The sequence below is a fragment of the Eschscholzia californica genome, unplaced genomic scaffold (assembly GCF_041429995.1).
Source record: "Eschscholzia californica isolate CP2 unplaced genomic scaffold, dmEscCali1.0.p SCAF_3, whole genome shotgun sequence".
Lineage (NCBI taxonomy): Eukaryota > Viridiplantae > Streptophyta > Magnoliopsida > Ranunculales > Papaveraceae > Eschscholzia > Eschscholzia californica.
The window spans coordinates 36,763,970-36,777,216 of record NW_028238420.1 but is presented as its reverse complement, the minus strand read 5'-3'; the positions used below and the strand labels follow the sequence as shown (position 1 = coordinate 36,777,216).

The 13,247-nt window shown below is 39.3% G+C and overlaps 1 long non-coding RNA gene across 1 annotated transcript; it reads left to right on the top strand.

The window, feature by feature from the left end:
• Window positions 1-12,351: 12,351 nt before the first annotated feature.
• Window positions 12,352-13,195, top strand: LOC147549937 (uncharacterized). The gene is made up of 2 exons (XR_015238633.1): window positions 12,352-12,538; window positions 12,750-13,195. It is a non-coding gene; the product is annotated as an uncharacterized LOC147549937 (long non-coding RNA).
• The last annotated feature ends 52 nt before the right edge of the window (window positions 13,196-13,247 follow it).

The following is a 13,247-nucleotide window of genomic DNA, read 5'->3' as shown; positions in this document are numbered from 1 at the left end:
GGTTCATTTTAGATTTACAGAGTTGGTTCTTTCACATTCGTGTTCATTTTAGATTTACAAAGTTAGAAATTAGGGTTTTGGTTTGAAGAGATAAGTGGGAGAAGAAGGTAAGGTGGAAATTAGGATTCATTTTAGAAATTAGGGTTCATTTTAGAAATTAGGGTTTTGGTTAGATTTACACATACAGAATCAAGTTCTAGAGAGAGAGAAAGTTAAAAATCCGAGCCCGTCCGGCCCGAGCCCGTTGGAACCTGCTTGGGTGGCGGGCTCGGACGGGCTTCGGACACTTAAAACATGAGATTCGTCCGGCCCGATCCGCCCGACTCCCTACCTCGGGCTCGGCTTGTACGAGCCCGATCCGCCCGAGCCCGGAACTTTGAAGCCCGAGCCCGTCCGAGCCCGTCCGATTCCCACCCCTAACCATAGATACGTGGACAACCGTTACATCTCAAGCAATTGACAACATGAAATCTTTTATTGTTTTATTTTTCAGCGTTTTGAAATATAAAAAATTTCAGACTCTTCGACTACATGATCCAACTTGTATTGGTAGCAAGATAACTTCCCAAAAGATGAAACAGTAGGGTCTCACTAAACACTACCCAAACTTTGCCAACATGGAGATGGACTTGTCACGTAGAGGAATTTTTGGGTTTTACACCCTTCTACTAGTGTTTATAGCGGAATTAAGACATCTAATGTCTACACTAGTATTCCCAGGATCACATGCATAAACCTATGATAATCATTAATTAAAACTAGAAAGATAAATACCTTGTTCGCTAGTTTTCCCTCGAACCTTTCCAATTGCTTATGAGAAGATCAAGAGCTTCAAGTGTAGCTCCTCTACTTGGGACACGAGCAAACAATTTGATCTCCCACCTTGTTGTATAGCTAGCACACCAATGGTGGTTGAAAAGAAGAACTCCTTTCTTCTTGACTAGATAGATAGTTAATGGGAATTAGCTCACTTTCTCCTCTCTACTTGATGTGGTAGAGTAAGAAAGCTTAGAGAGAAATTCCACACCTTATTCTCTGCCCTAAGAGTGTTTATATAGAACCCTAATAAGAATCCACCTCCTTTTAGGTTTCCTAAAACACCCTTTAGAATAAGATTTAGGGAAATAGTCGAAAATAGCAACTATTGATATTTTCTCAATTACCTAAGGAGGAGGTGCCCAAACACCACGAAAATTGGCAGATATAATGTTTATTATATCAGCAACTAACCCTCCAAAATTCAGCCCAATCCGAGTCCTAGAAGTACCCGAACCGGTCTAGGCCCAAAAACCCTGTTTTTGGCCTTTTTGTACTATCTTTGCCTAATTCCTTTTTAGGCCTATGAGATATGTTTATGGGACACTCCCATGATTATATCTCACTCCCACTAGTCATATCCTAGATCAATTTGTCACTCTTATGTGTAACCCGTTGTAGGATCCGATCGAAGTTAGCCGCGAATTACTTCGTAATTCGACGATCGTAGTTGGTCTCTAGCTACAACTCTACGATCCCTAAATCAATCGGACTTGATGATCTTCCACATCAATTGTCCTATCCGACAAATTGTTCGCATTGTCACCTTGGTCGAAGGACATCTCCTTCAACTCCTTCAGACTCCCACTTGGACTTAGAACAAGTACAATGCTCGATTCCCATGTCACTTAGTATCCCATCTGATACGTCACGTCATTCAGACTTTCTTGATCTCGAGTACAACTGTCAAAACAAATGATTAACTTTTAATCCATTTGAGCACGGCCATGCATTTTCAGTTGTTGCTCGTCAAGTGGCCCGAGGACACTGTACCCTAACATGGTTAGGAGGACATAATCCATTCTTGCGCTCCCACTCAACTTCATGTCTATCCTGTCCTTCCCAGTATCCACCTTTATAACCTCCTTTTACGGCACGGCGTTTAACGGAACCAAAGTCAGACATTCCTTACATAAGATGAGCTGAGCACTCATGTTTTGAGGAATCTCTTCAATCTTGTCTTTGTGAGAAGTTTGACGATTTCATCATTCTTTGGATGAACTTCTCACGTTGAGGGTTATTCCAGTGTATAATCCCTATTATGCACTCACGTAGTCGAATCGAATACACTATTTCTATAGCCCATGAAACTGCGCTATCCCATCGACTCCCGTACTAGTCTTCGTGAGTCATTGTTGTCCATGCAATGACCTGGACTAGGGAATTGATAATGAATCACTCCAAGTTCACTTAGTAGGGTTTCATTCATCAGATCACGTATCTGACAAGCCTACTCGGAGCGTTTTCTTTATCGTGTGGACTGTCTCTTAAAATACCAAACCAAATTTTAAGGACAAAATAAAATTTCTTTTATTTTATTTATCGAATGTAAGTAATTAGGCACATAAACTCTATTATGAATCCAAATTACATTTGTTGCCATTCCCCAATGCGCTTTATACCAATGTCCCTCATGTGTGAATCATGTTTGGGCTGAGGTAACGGTTTGGTTAACGGATCTGCAACGTTATCATCCGTATGAACCTTGCAAATTACCACATCTTTTCTCTCTATGATTTCTCTAATCAAGTGGTACTTCCTTTGGATATGTTTGGATTTTTGGTGTGCTCTTGGTTCCTTGGCTTGAGCTATAGCTCCGTTGTTGTCACAATAGAGAGTCACGCCCTCTTCCATGCCAGGTACGACACCAAGTTCTATCATGAACTTCTTGATCCAGACTCCTTCCTTTGCAGCTTCCGAGGCCGCTAGGTATTCTGCTTCAGTGGTAGAGTCTGCAACTGTGCTCTGCTTGGAACTTTTCCAACATACCGCTCCTCCATTCAGACAGTAGACGAACCCAGATTGTGATTTGAAGTCGTCTCTATCCGTTTGAAAGCTTGCATCCACATGGCCTACAACTTTTAGTGTATCTTCCCCGCCATATATCAGGAAATGATCCTTAGTCCTTTTCAGGTACTTTAGGATATTCTTGGCGGCGTGCCAGTGCGCTTGGCCTGGATTTGATTGGTAACGGCTACACATGCTCAAAGCATATGAGACGTCTGGGCGAGTGCAGATCATGGCGTACATGATTGATCCTATTGCCGAAGCATAGGGTACTTTCATCATGTGTGCTAGCTCATCAGGACTCTTAGGACACTGATCTTTGCTAAGCACCATACCATGTGACATGGGAAGGAATCCTCTTTTGGAGTTTGTCATCTCGAACCGTTGAAGAATCTTATCTATATAAGTTTCTTGACTAAGTCCGATCATCCTCCTTGATCTATCTCTATAGATCTTGATTCCCAATATGTATTCTGCTTCCCCTAAGTCCTTCATAGAGAAGCATTTCCGAAGCCAGTCTTTAACTGATTCCAACATCGGAATATTGTTTCCTATGATTAATATGTCATCGACATAAAGGACTAAGAAAACTAGGTCGCTCCCACTAACCTTCTTGTAAACACAAGATTCTTCTGCATTCTTGAGAAATCCAAATTCTTTGATTTTCTCGTCGAATCGAAGATTCCAACTCCGACTTGCTTGCTTGAGTCCATAAATGGATTTCTTAAGCTTGCAAACTTTTCCAGCATTTTTGGAATCTACAAAACCTTCGGGTTGTGTTATGTACACATCCTCTTCCAAGTGTCCGTTCAGGAAGGCGGTTTTGACATCCATTTGCCAAATCTCATAATCATAATGAGCTGCAATTGCTAGAATGATCCGAATGGATTTAAGCATTGCGACAGGTGAAAAGGTTTCATCATAGTCTATGCCATGAATCTGTTTGTATCCTTTTGCCACGAGTCTAGCTTTGAAAACGCTAACGTTTCCATCCTTGTCAGTTTTTACTTTGAAAACCCATTTGCATCCGATTGGTTTTGCTCCATCGGGCAAATCGATCAAGTTCCATACTTGATTTTCTGACATGGAATCCATTTCCGATCTCATGGCTTTTAGCCATTTTTCGGAGTCGGGGCTCGTCATAGCTTGGTTGTAGGTACTCGGCTCATTATCTTCTAATAGTAGGATATCTGTTTTCTGAGATAATTCCTGGAGCCTTTGAGATCTACGAGGGGCCTGAGCAACTTTTGGAGTGTTCTCAACTAGTTGAGATGTCTCCTGCGAATTTGATTCGACTTGAGCGGGAGGTACTCTCTCGACCTCATTTTCCTCTTCCATACTTTGTGTATAGATAGGAGCCGCTAAACCTCTTGATATTTCTATATCTGTGTTTATTTGTTGCTCATATCGAATTTCATCGATATCTACATTTCTCCCACTTGTCTGTTTGGAAAGGAATTCCTTTTCAAGGAAGACACCATCTCGAGCAACAAACACTTTGTTCTCAGATTCGTGGTAGAAGTAGTAACCCCTTGTCTCTTTTGGATAGCCCACAAAGAGACATTTGTCTGATTTAGGTGCGAGTTTGTCTCCTTGTAAGCGTTTTACATAAACTTCGCATCCCCAGACTTTGAGAAAAGACAGCTTTGGAATCTTTCCAAACCATAACTCGTATGGCGTCTTTTCTACAGCTTTTGACGGAGCTCGGTTAAGTGTGAAAGCAGCCGTTTCTAGAGCATACCCCCAGAACGTGTTTGGAAGATTTGCTAAGCTCATCATAGATCGAACCATGTCTAACAAGGTGCGATTTCTCCTTTCAGAAACACCATTCATCTGGGGTGTTCCTGGCGGAGTGAGTTGAGATACTATACCACAACTCCTAAGATGATCGTCAAATTCTTGACTCAAATATTCACCACCTCGATCGGATCGAATGGCTTTTATTTTCTTGCCAAGTTGATTCTCTACTTCGTTCTGAAATTGTTTGAACATGTCAAACGATTCGGACTTATGCCTCATCAAGTATATGTAACCATAACGAGTGAAGTCATCCGTGAACGTGATGAAGTAGCCATAGTTACCTCTCGCCGGAGTACTCATTGGTCCGCATACATCCGTATGTATGAGTTCCAAGGGTTCTTTGGCTCGGTCTCCTTTTCCTTTAAAAGAAGACCTCGTCATTTTACCCATTAAACATGATTCGCATGTGTCATATGATTCTAAATTATACGAACCTAGAAGTCCATGTTCATGGAGCTTCTTCATGCGTGTCATGTTAATGTGACCCAAACGACAATGCCAAAGGTAACTTGGATTTGAATCATCTGACCGTAGCCTATTGGTTTCTATGTTGAAGACTTCGTTCTCAATATTCGTAATATAGAGACCGTTGTATAGCTTAGCACTGGTATAAAACATTTCACCTTTGTATAAAGAACAACGCTGGTTTTTTATTAATAGGTGATATCCCTCTTTGTCTAATTCTGAGACTGAGATAATGTTTCTAGAAATAGAGGGTACATAATAGCAATTATGAAGTTCTAAAACTAGACCAGTTTCCAAAGGTAGACTGGAAGTTCCTACAGCTTTCGCAGCAACCGTTGCTCTATTTGCTACTCGTAGGACAAGCTCCCTTCCAGATAAATACTTGATTCCCTTAAGGCCCTGCACATCATAAATGATATGAGCACCACATCCGGTATCGAATACCCAGGATTGAGAATCAAATGTATTTGCTAAGTTAACTTCGATAACATAGATACCTTGGTCGGAATCGTGAGTTCCTTCCTTTTTCCTTTTGTTCCTCTGAATCAGTTGAAGTTCTTTCTTTGATTCAGACATTCCAATGCCTCTCCGGATTGCCTTAGAAGTTCCGTACTTCCTCAACCGTGATTTGTTTCGGGACATGTCCCTTAATCGACGGATGATTGTGTGCGCATCCATTTTCCTGAATCTCTTTTGAAGATTAGGCTCCATGGTTGCCAACATAAGGCAAGTTACTGAAATTGATTTCATCCGGATACTTTTGGCCTGCTTTTGTTCCTCAATCTTTGAGTTCGCAGTTATTCTTGGAATAGGGGTATCCAGTACGCTTTCTTTGTTTGTAGATTTGAGAACACTTCTCAATCTCTTTTCCCAATCAAGGAAGTTATCCATGTTCAATTTGTCCTCATCAAGGATTGAACATAGGTTGAAAAGATTGATTTTTGCCATAGTAAAACTACATGAAACAGAAAAAAGGATTTTGCTAAGTATTACATTCGATAATTTTTGCAAAAAGTCCTAAGTTTTTGCCACATTATTCAAGATAAAACGTGTCCCTAGATGAATAATGCGATTCCGAGATCCCATCTCTCAAGGATTAAGCGGACTAGGGCCCTGCCCTTAATTCCCATTGATTTAGGTGAGTGAATACTTTCACTGATCATACCATATGATTCTCGGTTGATGGATTACATGTTAAGTGTAAAATCCATCCTCTTGCCTCGAGTATCCAAGACTCTCTTGCTGATCTCGTTGAGTATAACCATTTAGACATGTAGGCCTCTTCTATAGGCCTACCCGCAATGTCCCAAGGTAGAGGAGGTACTCTGCGAAGGCCGACCCACCTTCCTCGAACAAGGGCGCAAGGAGTGTCTTAATTTGGATAGGCACTGTACTCAAAATTACTTTTAGGGACTTTTACGCTAGTCTGGCGTTCGTTTTAGTGAACTAATTAGCCTAACTAACATCCACGACATAAAGCGTAAATAAGTAAGTAAATGCGCGCGAGAAAGTAAATCAAGCACATATGGATCCTAGTATGGCCCCTAACCTAGAAGATCTAATCTCCTTTGGTTTGCTTCTTGTTTCGCCTTTTTAGTTCGTCTAGATCTCCGTCTTTGAACCTCCATTGATTTCTCCCACTCGCCTTTGAATTTCTTCCTTGAGTTTCATCAATGGACTCATAAACCCTAAACTCTAATTACAAGACTCAAACAATTCGCAGATCGTGTAAACTTGAAATTAAAATTATTACAAAACATGCACCCATCCGTGCTCAAAACAAGAATAAGAAATAAATTCTATGGCCATACTAGTTTCCACATTCACATCACATGCAATCATATAATATATTTCAAGGCTATCAATTATATATGCATGTATATCCGGGAGATACTTTTGTCGACATCCGTATGTCATGTACGCACCTTAAGTCTACATCAAAAGATTAGACTAATGGTGTGTCTTGGTTTGATTTTAAAATTTGATTTTAAAGAGAAATTCCGTTTGGGCCTTGAATGGCCCGGGTTAATTTCGGAAATATTTGGATTGGAATTTTGGGAGAAAATTTGGATAAAACTCCCACTCGAATAGTGGTCCCTTTTCGTGGTCCGAAAAGCCTTGAAAAGACCCGGGACAAGTCCTAGACAAGTCCCGGCCCAAGCCCACAAAAGGGCTTGGACAAGGTCCGGATATGGCACGGCCCATAGGGCCGGCATGTCCGAGCCGAGGCCAATAGGCCTGATCTCGTCCTGGCCGGAGCCAGGACGCTAGTCCAAGCACCAGACGCGTCCACTCTCTTCTTCCTTCTTCACCAAATTTCATCCACAAAATAAACTGAATTTCTCTCCTCTTCCTTCTCATGTTCATCTTCATCCCTTCTATACCCACTTTGTAAATGTAGAAGAAAGATTGAAAGATTCAGAAAGGTAGAGAGTGAGAGTGAGATGAGAATAAGGGTTTTTAGAGAGAGAAAGATGAAGAAAACCTTGCGAGAAGTAGCAGAGGAGCTGGTCATGGTCGAGTTCACGAGAAAGAGAATGAGGATTGGGATGTTTTTCAAGCCCCGGATCAGCTGATCCGTTTGGCCCTCTTAGGTCTCGGATCAGCTAATCCGTTTGGTCCTCCTAGGTCCCGGATCAGCTGATCCGTTTGGTCCTCCTAGGTCCCGGATCAGCTGATCTGTTTAGTCCTCTTAAGGCTCGGACTGGTTCAGTCCGTCCGATAGATTTTGTTTGGTTTTGTGATAAACGGATGGAGGTGTTAGGGTTAAGTTGGCTTTGACTGGTGCCTACATAGTTGTACGGTGCTAACAGAGAAATGAGCAGTTGAGCCTGGTGCTAATAGAGATAAATGCTAACAACCTTTTGGCTTGGTGCCTTTAGAAGCACCCGTTCCAAAACAGATATGTAAACTCAATTTTAACTAATTAAGTAATGAGAGGATTAAGTTAGTGGAGTTAATGGATAAGTTAGTGGGATCATGTTAGTAGCGGTCATAGTTAGTGGGTAGAACTTTGGTCTATAAATAGACCGTCTTTGTAGTTTATTTTCTATCAAATCAAATCAAGTGAAGTATCAAATTCAAGTTCAATCTTCTTAATTTCTTCTTTGTTGCGAAATTATTTTCCTTTATCATTCGAAGATTAAAGTCTTTTAATTTCCAACATGTTTTATTGTTGTTTTGAGATTTTGCAATTTATGCTATATAGCCATAACCCGTGCCTACGGCACGACGTGTTCGGTGAACACTTTACGAATTCAAATGCAGTATATCTATATAATAAAACAGGTGGATGGGTGCTGACTGGGACAAACCCCGGATAAATCCGGCCGTCCGTGCCACATCACCATTGATATAAACCTTTGGATCAATATTAGTATATCATCAAGTGGGGCGCCTATAGCCACCGGACGCACCTTCTCAATGCTGGATTCTTTTTTTCACGGGACACATCTTTTCAGTACTTTCTCTCCCCTTGCTTAAGGTTTTGATGGCAGCTTTGGGGAAGGAAGAGAAAACCACTGGATGGAGTTACTATGGGGGCATGTCTCTTCTCGATTCAGCTTATCCCTTCTCACGGACAGTCATATCTTTCCGGCATGTCTCTTCTCAATTCCCTCTATAAAAACCACTGTGGCGTCAGTATTCTTCATAAAAAACCACCGGATCAGAATTTGATAGGCAGAAGGAGGCAAGGTGGGGGTTATGTTCAGTCATCCTTGGTGAGTGTTATGTTCAGTCATCCTTCTTTGAATCACTTCTCCTAATTTCAAGTTTAGTTTATTTTTTTCCTTATCATTAAATTTTTGGTTGTTTGAATCAGTTTGGTTAAATGATACATGTTCCATTGGTTTCTGCACACTACATGTTTGTTTAAGTGTCTGTGTGAATGTTGTAATGTTTATATGTGTGAATGTTGTGAATGTTGTAATGTTTATATGTGTGAAATTTTAATACACGTTTCATACATATCAATTCGTCAACATCGCCCTGGGGATTTGCAGTACTAATGATTTCTTATAAGTCATCCATTTTGCTTTATCATAATTTATCCGAACTTCACCATGAAGTGACCAGGAACCCCGGCTCAACGCCATACCTTTTAGCTTACGTAAGTTGACACTCTTAGTGTTTCTGATGTGAATCTGATTAGGAATAAGTGAGCATGGAGCAGCCAGAACCCAGTTTGATTTTTTTTTCTCTTTGTTTAAAAGGATAACTATTAATTGGTTTAAAGAGTTCCTAGATTTAGTGTTTACTTTTTTCCTAGATTTAGTGTTTCTCATCTGAATGACTGAATTCAGCTAGATTTTGGGTCCATTTGGTCAAGTTGTTACAGAGTCCATTAGGTTTAGGGAAGAGTCTTTCGATTACAAACTGGGTTGGGGGTTTTTTTTTGAAAATAAATTGAGTGTTCAATTTATGTTTAGAGATAGTTTTTGGAAGATATTCAGTTTTCAGGAGAGCTTGAACTTTGGAGAGCACTTTGAATTATTCAATAAATACCACCCTAAGTTTTTCGAACTACAAGTACAACGACCCGACACGTACCCTATGATTAACACCTACCTTCTTTTGTCACAAAAGCTAATGCTGGGAACATCGCATCTGCCTGTTTTATTATGTTGAAGTTGTAGTTCTACTTTTCTATTGTCTTTTAGTATTTTGACTTTCAATGAGGTCTGTAAAACTTTTAAACAAAAAAGGAGTTGAGAAGAAGCATAAGAGGTATAATGTTGGGGTATATTTTGGACGTGACTGTTGTGGTAATCTCATTACTTTACTGTGCAACATGACTGTTGTGGTATTCTCATTACTTTCTTGTGCACAAAGCATGGCCGACGATGTACTACACCATTGTTCTTATTTTTTAAATGAAAATTTATATTTGCGGAGCTGAAAGCATTACTGTATTTACGATTTTATGATTCAATAGATTGGTTCAACATTGGAATCTAATCATCTATAATGAAATATGATACTGTTCTCATTGAATTCACTTGTATATAACAAAACAGAACGGTGGTGATTGGGACAAAGGATGATTAGGACAAAATTAATGAGGCTGACTAGGACAAAATAATGACCCTTAATGCTTATTAGGACAACCACTTCAAGGGATTATTTGGAACCGTTTCATCTAACCCCCTCATCTTCCCATCAATGAATCTTTACAGCCCATTAAGTGTAAACAAAAGTTTCTCTATAAGTTTCTTTATCTTCTTATGAGATTTTTACTGCCCATTAAGTGTACACAAAAGTTTCTCTATAAGTTTCTTAATCTTCGTATGAGATTTTTTCCTTTTTCTCCAAGTTTCTTCATTTTCCCATAGGGGTTTTCTCTAAGTCAGAGAGAAGTCCTCCCAAGTTTGTCGTTCTGTACGAGAACAGAGTTTTCAGGCAGCTCATGTTTTAGTAATTGGCATTCTGAAAGATTGCTTAATTCACTACTTTTGTCACCCTGCTCTGTTTTCAAATCCTTCTTTTCACATTTTCGTCACTAAAAATGTCATTTTTCTTACATTTGTGGCTTCTAATCGTTGGTTGAGAGATTGGGAACAAGGGAAAAGTCTGTCACAACTTGTATCAACTTGGGTTTTTTCATCCGGTAATCGACGACTCTTTATATGCCCAAATTCTTTGTTGATAGTTTCTTTGTCTTAGTTTCTCAACTTCATTTGGCAAAATGTGTCATATTTTGGCCCTATATGATCTTACATTTCTCTCTTTATGGTTGTGTGGTTCATTCACTCTTTATATGTGATCAGTTACAGGTGAATTGTGTCAGCAGTTCCGTAGAAGAAACTTTAAAGCTCTGAATACTTCAGTTGATTCACGTTGTTTGTCGTCGAAATTTGAGACTTCTCCATTAAAACAGACTCAAATACGAAGACCGTGATTAACCCACCATGAATGAGTTCAACCCAGAGAGACCTAAACCATGGAGTGTTTATACAAGCGCGAATACACCAAGGCCATCTCATACAGGAAGGAGAGGAGATCCAGAAGTAGTGCCCTCGGAAAGCTTAGAAACTTCATTGAATGCAATTTCTTTTGGCTTTGTTGCTACTGTAATTCTAATTTCCATGTTTATTATCATGGCTATATTTGAACATTTGATATGGCCTAAATCGACATTCTTATCTCGTCCTGATGTAGCTAAAGAATCTTTAGAACTGAACGAGATCCGGGTTCAAATCCATACACTCGAGAAACTTGGAAATTCACAAAATGTAAGTACTCTTCGCCTAAACTTTAAGGTTTTTTCCTATTTTATTTATTTCCCATCTTCTTTATATATAAACAACAATTCTAATGTGTCTAAATCCTACATTCTAATGGGGAGTGAGAATTTTGTGCACATCTGAAATAGTAACTCGACACAAAATCCTCATATCAGTACTCAACCTCCTATCAAGTTTACGATGCAGACAATATTTTTTTTCTTTGGTATTTTGGTTTATGGGGTTTTCTTGAACAAATGTGGACGTCGTATTCCCAGGATTGTTCAGTGTTGATCCCAGGGGAAGAATGTCCAACATTTATTGTGAACCAGCTACAACCTACACTCCCATGTCCAAAAGAAAAGATTTATTGGCGTTCACATGGGCACGCTTTTGTTTCCACTTAGCTATGTAAACTGATTGTAGAGATGAGTGTGCGATTTTCTTTGCACCATTATTTCTTATTATTTGAGAATCATTGATAATAATCAAGGCAACTGTAAACCTATACCATTTGATTAAATGTAAAGCTTATTTTTGGTAATTCCATTTGTAGTTGAGAAGTTTAAATGGCAGGAGCTCATCCTTAGCCAAATCAGTTACTGCAACTTGGAATGCAAATTCTTCTTTGCTATTGTAGTTTAATGTTTTCCCTTTGTTGATAGCCATTATATATTTGAAAATTGCTCCATTCGACTGTTTTGATGTACTTGGGTTCTCTTATAAATTCAACTTGTTCGGTTAGAAGATAATGCGGGAATGTAATTAATTTCCGGCGTCATTGGTAAGAATGCAGTTTGATGCATATTTCAGAAGAACATAAGATAGTTACATCTTTAGTGCAAGTAATATGCCTAAGCACAGTCACAGACGAAAGTCGAGGAAATAGAAGGAGAAGTACTTACATTACTAAAGAATCATAATTAAGTTATTTTACATTAGGTAGTGCCTCTGAGTACTATCTACTTTCCATTATGCACTACCAAATAATTTACGTTAAAATACTCTCCTAATAAAATTTTAGGTATTGCAGCTACAGTTTACTCATTATGACTACAGGGGGGACAAGGAACAATATCGTCACAGGATTCTGCATTGTCCATGGTTGCTTCTGCTGATATGGGTCTTATGAAAAACATTTGATTGAGTTGAAGAAGTAGACAATGAACCATACCTCGTAGACATCTGAATCACTTAGGCGGAATTCATGGCCTTTGCAGAGCCACGTAAGATACTAGAGCCAGTGTCCTTGGCAATCTTCACATATGGAAAATTAAAAAAGCTTTTTGAAAAAAAAGGGTTCCAAACTAACTGTTTCTAATATGTTTCTACTATCATTACGTCTTTGTAGTTTTTCAATTGCTTTTATACTTGGACACTATGGTAGTATTACGAAAAATGTCATGTAAATATATCTTTTTGATCATGCTCAGGCAGGTGTGTATGTGGCATAACTCTACCGAACAATATGGTGAATATCATGTACCATTTACTCAATACAAATCATGATGGGAGTTTAAGTGTGAATGAGGCTGGGGAAGTTTTTGAGAGACATGAATGGGCAATTAGGCACCCTGGAGGCTATACTCCGGACTGACTATCAGCGCAAATACTTAGAAACAGATCATTCGTTCGTCGACAAAGATTGAGTTGATAAAACAAGATCACGGAGTTCTAATGAATCTTTTTCTCAGATTAGCCATTCGTTGTGCTTCTGTTGTTTGTTAGCGTTTTTCACCAAAGTAAAACGTATGTTCCTAACCTTCAAAAAAAACTTATTTTGCAATGCTTAAGGTTTGGTTCAATGTGGAAAAGTACTCAAACAATTTAAACTCGTGTAGGTTACTAGAAGGTTTTGATAATGAATGAGTTCTTTCTTCGTTTATTAAGTACTTATAAGCTGAAGTGATCAATAGTATCCGTGCCGGAGGCACG